The sequence below is a fragment of the Glycine soja genome, chromosome 14 (genome assembly GCF_004193775.1).
Source record: "Glycine soja cultivar W05 chromosome 14, ASM419377v2, whole genome shotgun sequence".
In the NCBI taxonomy this organism is placed as follows: domain Eukaryota; kingdom Viridiplantae; phylum Streptophyta; class Magnoliopsida; order Fabales; family Fabaceae; genus Glycine; species Glycine soja.
The window spans coordinates 10299464-10311632 of record NC_041015.1 but is presented as its reverse complement, the minus strand read 5'-3'; positions in this window follow the sequence as shown (position 1 = coordinate 10311632).

Sequence of the window (12169 nt, the reverse complement as noted above, 5' to 3'; positions counted from 1 at the left end):
TTAATTATGAAAAAAAATAAAGACAAAATATAGATGTATATTCATAGGTATTTTGAGTGCTGTTCTCTCGTCAATTGAAGTTCCATAAGTGATGTAATCAACGTAATACTGTAAGTGTGTGCACATGTGTGTATTTTGCTTTGTGTCCATGGAATAAATTATGTATCACCTTAAATTCTAAAGCGAAATATTGCTTGAAAACACTTTAATTTAATTTATTTGATAAATACGAGTCACTTTTTTTTTAAAAAAATAAAGCGTGTTAGTTGAAAAGCGTTAAATAGTTATATCAAATTAAAATAAATGTAGATATAGAATAACTTAGTTTCTATACATAAATAAAATAAAACCAGTCATGTCACAAAAGAAATATACAGATACAACCCATAATGGTATGATAATAAGCAAAATACATTTTACAACCATGCAACAACAAAATACATGCTTTTGGAGAAACCTTTCTCAAAATACATCAAAATCAATAAAAGAAAACTAGGACCAGAGCAAACCACTTATCACACCAGAAATACTGAATTGACTAAGACGTGCCCTTGGAAGAATTGTCACTCTGCTCCTCAGACGTCGACTCCAACTGCCTCAGATGTTCCCGGTACTCCTTGATCTCCTCAGATGACATGTTTGAATGATCTCCTTGATTTGCTGTAACCTCCACTAGGTGTACTTGCTGCATGTTGTATTGACGAATGCCCTGCCTATCGTACTCCACCGGAGTCAACAAAAATCCCAAATCATGATGTGGTTCTTCCAATCCGAAATACAAGCGGGAATCTTTATAATATCAAAGCTCTAAGCGAGATGTGAATCTCCATGTGAATCTTTATAATATCAACGTACGACCTATGATAATATCCAGCCTATCTGCTAGCACTAAGTGGACTCGAGTATGACAAATACAATGTGTGGTCTGTGTTATAGCGTAGGGCCATACTTTCTCTCTTTGCGAGCTACGCTAAGCCCGTAGATGTCTTGATGTACTCGGCATCATAAGTACTTGAAAGTTGTTGGTTGTAGGGGTGAGTCTTACGCTGCTCAAATGCCACAAACAAATAGTAATCAAACAAAGATAACATGCAACCTACTTAACCATTGTATGGTTTCTCTAAGCAAACAACCCTCTCGAGATCCTAAGCACGTTACTAACACACTTATCACTTATTAGGGACCAACCTCTGCCACTAATCCTCCCAGGTCTTGATGGTCTTACATAATGATATAGATGACAGTTGGGAGTGATCGCTACATACGAATACATTGTACACTGATCCCCAAGCTCCCAACTCAAAAAGATAGTTTTGGAGCCCGTCAGGAGTAACAAAGTGAGGCTTATGAGTTACCAATGCCGAATGAGTGCACTAAATGTTGGATAGTAACTACTTGCTAATTCCCCTAGGTTCTTTGAACCTATCCGCCCACTATAACCCAATGTATCTTTCTCTATCATCCACTTTCTCAACATAAGCTCACCTTCTCACAGAAGAAATAGAACCATCAGTTCCTTAATCTCTATCTAATCCTTTTAACTGTTGCCACTTCATCGGGTGTATAGCCCACATGTCACGTGCATCAACAAACGCGTACAAACAAAAAAACACAAACGAGAGATGAGATTGAGGCCTATGTACTACTCTCAGGGAACCGATCATGGCCCCTTAAGTGTAGAAACAACTTGTCACATAAAGCAATCGAACAACATAATGATTGTAATTACAACCATCTAACAAACATAGGAAAAAATTTGCCGAGAGTCGAACACTCCTAGACCTAAACCACAACACGTACATATAAAGTAACAATATATAGATATATAGTAGAATATAAATTCGCACACTATAACACCTTGACAAAAATTATGACTTAGGCTGATAGAGAAAATTATGTGTTCTGTCATATGTGCATATGCGTGTTTTTAGTTATAGATTTCCCTGCTTAGTGTGTGTGTGTGTGTATATATGTGTGTGTGTGTGTGTGTGTGTGTGTGTGTATGTGATTAGTTTAGTGAAACTTGATAGAGAAATATAAATTGTCTAAGCTAGATTAAGATTTGTGTAAGAATTGCATTGTGTATTGAGTCACAGTGTAATTTTTCTTTGTGTGAGTAGACTTTGTATGAGGTTTATTCTGAGTACACGTATTTCTTGGGAGGTTAGCACAATAATCTATGAAATTAGCATATTGATCTAGATGTTTAAGATAGAATTTACTAGTTTTTGCAAAAGTAATTTTTAATATTTTTGCTTGTGTCTACTTTATCCATTTTTGGCTAAAAATTCAAAAGCAAAACCACTCACTTATGGAAGCCTTGTGCACGTCCCCCATAGCCTAGACAATGGTCATTCTATCTTGTCAATTGAACACATCAATAGCTTTGCATAATTTCTCACTATTTTCACTCCAAAAACCAAAACTTGGACCTTCATTCTTCTCATCTTGCACGAGACACTTAAGGAGGGAGAGACCACTATTTTCATCTTCTTTCCAAGCTCCATCTAAGTGTTTTAAGACTTTTGCTCTCAAAGCCTTGGTAAGAAGCCCTTAAATCTCTCTGTCTTTTCATTTCTTCATCATTTTCATGCAAAGTCCTTATGTTTGGTTCCAAAATTTGTTTTTCATCCTTTGAAGCTTGAGACTTCAATATTTGAGCCTTTGTTCCTTTTTTCATTTCATGGAAGCTTCATTAAAAGTAAGGGGAGTCTTTCACTTCTTGAACCCTAACCTTGTTGCCTTTGGAAGCTAGGCTTCTTTGCATGTTGTTTTCATGTTTAAAATTTCGTGTCTGCAGCCATGACTAGAACTGCACAATATGTTGTTTTTATGGAAGTTTAAAGGTTAAAAATGAGTTCTTTGGGTATTAAAGCATAGGATTAGCCTTAAATTTCACTTAAATAAGAGTTTCCTAGTAAAAGTTATGAATAAAACAAGTTTTAGGATATTTTATTAGATAAAATCTGTCACGAAAATGAACTAACTAGTATATTTGTATGGACTGTTTTTCTTAAAATTTTGACCTCACAAATGAGTTTGTTAGGTGTGAAAATGTAGGGTAGCATATAACATCTGAAAAACTGATTCCCGGAATACCTAGAACACTGAGAATAAGTTAGGAGTGAAACTTTATAAAACTAAGCAACATAGTAATTTTAGACAGTGGACAACTTAACATTGAAATCCATGCCTCTGGATAAGTTATCTTAGAATTATTTATTTTTTGGAATTGCTGATTTAATTGCTATATCATTGTTGAGATAAACTGCAAAATTTGACAACTGATGCATGCTCTGGAATTGTGGTGATATTCTATTGATACAATTTTTGAAATGCTTGTTTATTATTATTATTGTTGTTGTTGTTGAATGGTAAGACCAACAAAGTGAAAACTATGAAAAATTATATCTATGGCGTGTGAATTTATATTATGTTCTATATTTGTATATTATGATGTTTGATTGTTTTTTTGTGACAAGTGGTTTCTACAGCTTAAGGGATCACAATTGGTTCCCTAAGAGTAGTTTGTAGGCATGAGCCTCATCTCTCTTTCTTATTTGTATGAATTTTTTGATGCATGTGGTACAAGGGCTACACACGCGATGCAATGACAACAATCAAGAGGATTGGATAAAGAGTAAGGCCTAGGAATCACTGGTTATATTTTTCTTCTGTGAGAATGTTAGGAAAAAGATGCTCTGTCATGGAAACCTGCCATAGGGGTAGTTATCATTCTAGAAGTAGTTAATGTAGTGGTTATTATAGCATGTAGTGGCATGTAGTAGTTATCATATTAACTTCCATGTAGTGGTTATTATTTTAACTTCCAACGTTGCATGTATTTAAAAAGGCAACAGTGCACTGAATAAAGGTAGAGAAAATTCACCAAGTTTTCTTTTGTTTTCCTTCTTTCCCCGGGAGATTATCCTTGGTCTCGAATGCAAGGAGCAACCCTTATCATTTGGTCCGACCTGCCACTCTTCAATGGTGGACACCGAACTTTCCGCTGCCTGCATGGATCGCCTCGAGGCCGCCATGGCCAAACTTGCTGCAGCCCAAACTTCCATGGCTTCCAAACTTGATGCCATTCTCTGGATATTGAATACCATGGTACCCAGACAACCCTTTCCATCTTTTGCCTCTATGAAGTCACCACCCATGCCACCTCTGCTTCCCAAGGTAACCAACCTATCTTCTTCCTCTGCTAAGCCACCACCACCAGCAGAAACCACGCCGCCTCCACCAACAGCAGAAACCACGCCGCCTTCCCTTCCCATGACAACTTCCCACTTTCCAGTTAACAAGCACCATGCACTCTCCTCCGACCTCTGACCTCCTCCCAGCCGCCAGTCACCGGTCCCACACAAAGCCCTCCAGCCACGGCATCCTTCCCTCCGACATCCGCTTCTCCCTTTTTGTTGTGTGTGCTGCCATGGTCAGGGACACAAATCTCCACCACCCCTTCCTTCTCCTCCTCTTCGCCATTCCCGTCACTGCCAAAGGGCTTTGTCTCCGCAATCATCTTCAGGCATTAATTCCTACACCCATTTTCATTTGGGATCCAGGTTCTATTTTCTGCACCCAACACCTTGAGGACAAGGTGTTTTTGATGGGTTAGGGAATGTTAGGAAAAAGATGCTCTGTCATGGAAACCTGCCATAAGGGTAGTTATCATTTTAGAAGTAGTTAATGTAGTGGTTATTATAACATGTAGTGGTTATCATATTAACTTCCATGTAGTGGTTATTATGTTAACTTCCAACATTGCATGTATTTAAAAAGAAAATAGTGCACTTAATAAAGGTAGAGAAAATTCACCAAGTTTGCTTTTGTTTTCCTTCTTTCCTAGAGAGATTATCCTTGGTCTCGAACTCAAGGAGCAACCCTTATCAGAGAATGTGAGGATACGTTGAGAAAGTGGATGACGGACATAGATACACTGGGGTATATATAATGAGCAAAGTGGTTTGAAGAACCTGGGGGAATTAGCGAGTGGTGACTATCTGGGATTTGATGCGCTCATTTTGCGTAGGTAATATAACTCATAAGTCTCATTTTGCTACTCTTGACGAGCATCAAGCCTATGCTTTTTGAGTGAGAGCTTGGGGATCGGTGTATGATATATTTGTATGTAGCAACCACTCCTGATTGTCATCCATATGATTTTTAAGACCATCAAGAACTAGGAGGGTTGGCTGCAGAGGCTAGGCCCTAATAGGTGGCAAGTGTGTTAGTAACACGCTTAGGATCTCGAGAGTGTTGTTTGCTTAGAGAAATCACATGTAGTGGATAAATAGGTTGCATGTTGTCTTTGTTTGATTACTATTTGTTTGTGGCATTTGAGAGGAAGAAGACTCACCCTACAACCAACAACTTTCAGGTACTAGCGATATCGAGTACACCGAGGCATCTGCGGGCTTGGCGTAGCTCACAGAGAGAGTGGGTATGGTCTGCGCTATAACACAGACCATGCCTTACATCTGCCATACTCGAGTCCACTTAGTACCAACAAATAGATAGGATGCAATGCCCTTTACCATAGACCGTAAGCTAACCTGCTATATCCCATGGGAATTGACATCAAGCATAGAACTCTAATATTATGAAGATTCTCGCTTTTATTTTGGATTGGAAGTGCCATTTATCACCTAAATGTTTAGAATGATGCATTTCATATTTTACACTGATTTAAGGTACATACCATCTTTTTTTTCTTCAATTGTCTAACTTTTGGTTTCATCTTTTTGTGTATTTGGTTCCCTTAGCACTTCTAATTCATGGAAAAGGATGATTCAATTGCTTTACATCTCTAGGCTCTAACATTGGTCAATATAGAATACTAGATTTATCATGATGTTGTTTGCATCTAAGCATATATTTTACACTCAACTATGTCGTTATATTTCTCTACCTTTCATTTCTTGTTAAGTTGTAATTGTATTTAGTTCTTAACTTCAATGTTTCTTTGTGTTGAAGTGCTGGCCTTCTGGGAATCCCTTGCAGATGCAAATGGGCAGACTTTATGCATATGCCATGATGAGGAATAATGACTCAAATAGAATGCAAGTTGCCCATAAACTAGCTGATAGAAGATGTGAAATTTCAGTAACGATCGAGAATGAGACTGAGCAATCTTCAACCAGAGTAGAGCTTAAGCAAAAGCAAAGTCACTAAGTCAAACAAGGTCAGAGTTCTTGTGCCGAGCGTGCCATTGCAGGAATTCAAAATGTAAGATGTGTTCCAGGTGGGTTTTCCTTTTGCGGTGGTTACGTCCGGTGAGTCTTTGGCAACAACTCTAGCTTCTGTTGCATTCAGAGAGAGAGAATGAAACCTGCTACACTACTGGCAGAACAAGGGTTGATAATGTGATCTTCAAAGCATAGAACAAGTCTTTAATTATCTTATAATTATATATTCAATAAAATATGTGCACTTGACCACCCAAAACCACAACCACCTCAGTTTTTCAGTTGCAAGAACTAAAAAAAAAAACTACTATAAACCCAACTAATCTCTTATCAAATTGTGTTCATTGCTAACTTTTATATTCTACAACTGGGTCGGTTTGTTTTCATAAAACATAAGTTGGTTCTCTCTCTTTTCTGTTGGTTAGCCTTAGAAAGGTATGTTCCTTTCACTCCCCCCGCTTCTCCATTATGTTATTATATCTCAAGTATATGTTATTCTTTTCAATAATAGAAAATATGCTTTTTACATCGGTTATTTATGACTTTTTACATCGGTTAAAAAACCGACATTGAAAGTATTATCGTTAACATCGGTTTTTAAAAAAACCGATGTTAACGTAAAATTTACGACATCGGTTATTTAAATAACCGATGTTGATAATAAGAATTACACCCAAAAAAATATATTAATGTTGACAGTTAACATCAGTTTTTTTGTAAAAAAAACCGATATTAATGTATGTGTTAATGTTGACTGTTAACATTGGTTTTTTGGAAAAACTAATGTTAACATTCGTTAACATCGGTTTTTTTTTTTTTTTTTTTTTTTTTTTTACAGAAAACCGATATTAATATCGAAAACGTTAACATCGGTTTCTGTAAAAAACCGATGTTAAATTTTAACATCGGTTTTTTGCAAAAAATTGATGTTAATATCCAAAACGTTAACATCGATTTTTTTAAAAAAAACCGATGTTGTTTTCAAGAATTTTTTTAAAATACTCTCTCTGTTTTTACAAAAAAACCAAAATTTAACCTGTAAATTTAAAATTAGACCACACAGCACACAACATATATCATTTGCATTCTTCTTTCAAATAGGTTTTAGCAGAAAACTAGCTAGTAAACTATTAATTGAAAAAAATCAATTGATAACTATGAATAACTATCAACAAAGGTTATTCAATGTTAAAATAAAACAAGAATTGTAAAAAATGTAATGCAAAGTATGGTAAACTAATTAAGTAACCTAAAGTTACATAGTTCCTTAACATCCTATGTTTGATTTCTAACTTTTAGATAATACTGTGTCCACTGGATGCGAAGCACCTTGAATCTCTCTGCTTCCAATGGTCTAACTTCATTAAAATACTACATGATCAAATAAAAGATAAATTAATAATGTAATAACAGTGATAAGAAAACCAACTTTGTTTGAAATAAACAATTACCGTTTCCTAATTATTCCTGAAAGATCCTAAGATTATCGTGGACATCCAGTGCATGACGTAATAGCCACACTCAGTGCTTTCTTTTTGTCTATTACACTAAATAAATAATGAAATTTGGATATTAATTAAACACTAACTACAATTAGTGTACACACACATAAGCAGTATATATAAGTAGAATAAATTTAAATCACGTACCTTAACAACAAGCCACCTAGCAGCAACCTTGGATTTAGGTTGTGGAGTATCATCAAGTCCTTTCAAAGCACTGTTGAATACAAGGAACATTAAAATATTGATGTTGTTGAGTTATACTAATGCATATGTATTGAAAACAACACTGACCTGTTAATTATTCCCTTAAGGTAGTTGTCTGGCCTGTTATGTAAAGAACAAAACCAGACAACTAGGTTTTCCTTAAGCAGAATGACGGCCATTTGCCAGTGTTCGCTGCAGTGGAGACGAATATAGGTTATTGTAGTAGTATAGATTATTTAAATTCAGTTTTTGTGTTTGACTTACCCATTCAGGTAGGCTCCAAGGTAGACATCGCGTTTTGAACTCTGCATCCAACTCTTCATGTAACTTTTCAATTCAAATTGCGATTGCCCAGATCTCTGAATGGACTGTGGCTCGAGGAATCCATACACATTGGAATTCCCTGCTCGCAGACTTAATATATCAAATTAGACAAAACTTATATGAACATTTAAGAAACTACATGTTGATATCAATTTGAGAAGATGAGATAGACATAGAAGGAAATTGAAATGACCTTTGGTAGAAGAGCTACAGAAAGATGAAGGAAGGAGTGAGCTGAGGTGAACAAGATGAGTATATTGATGAAGATTGTTGCTTTCTGTGTCCTTCTTTGTTTTTGTTTGAAAGGAAAAACTGTTCTGCAAGGAAGAAAAGAAAAATAAAATTGAAAGAGAAACAAAGACATAGATAGCAGAAACATAAAAAAGAAGCAATATGACACATGCTGTCCAAAAACATTAATTAATTTAATTGACTCTTAATTCAACATGCTCCAAATGCATATACAGCCAATTGACAGATAATGCTGGCATGTCATGCAAGCAATATAACACATGCTGACATGTGTTATGCATGTTATGACTACTTATTTAGGTCATCCTTTTTTTTGGTGCAGTTCTATAATGCCCCAATCAATGAATATCAAGCATACTCAAATAAAAATTCAGTCTACATATCACAGGCTCATTTAGTCTACATATCCCAAAAGACCAGAACTCCCAATACATAACCCAAAAAGAATAAAAATTCAGTCTACATATCACAGGCTCATTCGGTCCAAATTCACATTTCAGGTCAAATGCAAGTTGAATCTTCAGCAAAAATCTAAAACAAGCATACTCAAATAGTACATAAATTACTATTGAGCAAAAAATTCGCATAATAGTGTATTCACATTGGAGTTGCAGTTGAAGTTGTAGTTGCATAATAGTGTATTCACATTGGTGGTAAAACATGCTTTCCACCATTTTTCTTTAAATTTTTTAATAACCTTCCTAATGCTACAGAGTTGCAATTGCAGTTGCATTCACTTTGGAAGTCTAATGACACAATAAACTTCCATATGTACTTCCTAACACTCAATCATGTAAGTTGCCGACACAGTGCACCCACTGCCAGAACTAGCATATCTTCTAGGCTCATGCTGAGACAAACAAATAATAGATGTTGTCAGCATCCTAGAGTATACCTTTGAGGAAACAACCGGTTTTTGGCCATTGCCCAGTAGGATAGAATGACCAAAATAGAGTGCAGAATTCGAAGTACAAGATATTCGTACTTTGATAAACATATTCTAACTGCACTAAATAGTTTTGATTTCAACATTATGAATCTATGACAACCACTTATCTTTTCTAAGTAGGCAATGGAATTTGGAGCTGGACTCCATTCCATATGTGATTTCTAGCCTACAAAAGTGGTAAAGATGGGGTGAAAATGAAGGAAACTGAAATTTTATGGTAGAGATGGGTTGAGAAAAAGGGAAGTCTTGTAGTAAATTAGTAGGAAAGGGTGACTGCCAAAAGATTTTGTGATGGTGGTAGTGGAAAATGGTGCAAATGGGCTGAGAAAAGCTAGAATTGAGTCATTTAGTGTTTGGATAGAGAGTTTACAGGTTTTTTGCCTACATTTCTGAGCTTAGGTGCATGTTTGGGTTTATTACTTACATTTTTCAACAGTGTCAGGTTGATCAAACTAGCATCTATTTCGATACTAATCACGTGTCACTTGGGCTTAAATCATGTATGAAATTCTGATACCGATGCCAGATGTCGTACCGGATGTCACGACATCACGCTTCAGAACATGCAGATTATCTCTGAGTGTATGAACAGATTAAACAAGTAAATAACACAAGAGAATTGTTAACCCAGTTCGGTGCAACCTCACCTACATCTGGGGGCTACCAAGCCAGGGAGGAAATCCACTAAAATAGTGTTAGTTCAAGGTCTAACAGCCACTGTTTACAACCTTCTCACCTAACCACTACCCGTGCGACCTCTACCTAAGAGCCACTCTTAGATATGAGAACCCCTCTCACTCCCTCTCAATCACACTCCCGTGTTTACAATCAAATCAAAAACACACCAGAGATTGCTCTCTGAACAAAAGAGATCAACTCTACACACTAGAGATCAACTCTACACACTAGAGATCAACTCTACACACAAGAGATCAACTCTACACACTCAGGTCCAACACTTGATGTTAGGGTACCATCAAGGTGGCTCACAAAACACTCAAGTCCCAAAACTCACAAAATAACTCTTCAATCCCGGACTTGGTACAGAACTCGTGCAGCCTTCATGTTTATATAGCAGTGTGCGTTTCTGGGCTGCAACTACTTGTGCTGGATGAGATCTATCACTTTCCTGAAAATCTGCACTTAAAGATCTAAAAGATACAGTTTGATCTTTTAGTTTTTATCTTTAATCTTTATTCCCTGAACGAACTCTTCTAGTTTGTAATTCGAACTTTAATTATCTTTTAATTCGTTCCTAAAGATAGATCATCTAATCTCTTGCTAACTGCACAATAATCTGTTAAAGATATAACAGATTTATATGTCCAGTATTTTCGGGCCAGATGTCCTGGACATCGTATCCGACATCGTGGATCCTGCAGCTTCAATGCTTTTAGCAACTCCAGTATTTTCGGGCAGGATGTCCTGGACATTGTATCCGACATCGTGGATCCTGCAGCTTCAATGCTTTTAGCAATTCCAGTATTTTCAGGCAGGATGTCCTGGACATTGTATCCGACATCGTGAATCCTGCAGCTTCAATTCTTCATTTGACACTTTATCTTGCCTTGTGCATTGTGCAGCCCGATCTTATTCTTTGACATAACGTTGGACATCATGTGCAGCAACTCCAGCTTTCCTTCATTGTCTAAGTGCTTATGTTTTAACAAAATCTTAGCCAATCTTTTAAAGCTTAGTAAAGCTAAGCACTAACAATCTCCCCCTTTGGCAAATTTTGTCTAAAACATACTTAGACACTTCGTGAGCAGGTACGAGCAGTTATGCAAGTGGGATCAGCAACTTTCATTATCAGAGTAATCAAGCACAGCGGAATCTGTAGTTTAGACAAGTTGCAAATCGTTTCCAGGATGTCAAGACATCTCACGTGACATCAGCTTTCTGCTCCTGCTCCCCCTGTCTCCATGCTTACTGCAGCATCTTCTATCAGCTACTAGTCTTTTCAAGGATGTCGAGACATCTCATGTGATATCAGCTTTTTGCTCCCCCTGTCTTCATGCTCTTACTGCAGCATCTTCTATCAGCTACTAGTAGCTTACATCAGTCATCATCAGCAGCAGTCTCCCCCTCAAAATCATGAATCATGCATACATCGTATCCTACTTCTCAAAATCATACATCATGCATAATACTACTATTGCATACATATTAATACCATTACTCCCAAATCATGCATAACTATTACTCCCCCTTTTTAGACAGAATTTGACAAAAGTAGAATGCATGAGCTTAAGGTGTAAATATTACAGGCCAATAGTAACCATTGTTCAAAGGGACATGCCCCTTTAGCTAATAAAAGTAAAAACATAAAGGTCTGATGATCATGGGGTGGCTTCAGAATCATCATCATCATCTGAATCTGTATCCTCTGCTGCATCTTCCTCTTCCTCAGCTGCCTCTTCTTCTTGCTCAGCTGCTTCTTCTTCCTCAGCTGCTTCACCATCATCAATGCCACTGTCTGTGAGTCTTTCGATCAGCCGTTCCAGCTCCATTTTCTTCTCTGTGTTGGCTTTGATGGTGGCTTCCAGCATCTTGCATGTGTCCTTGAGTTCAGCAATCAAAGTATCTTTGGACACAGCACCTGAAGCAGCAGCTTTCCCTGATGTCGAGACAATGTCTGGGACATGTGTCCCCTCAAACAGTTTGTAATGCAGGGATAGAGGAGATTCTCTCTTCATCACAGAGTCAGTGTAGTTTAAAATATTGGGATGTTGACTCAACATAAT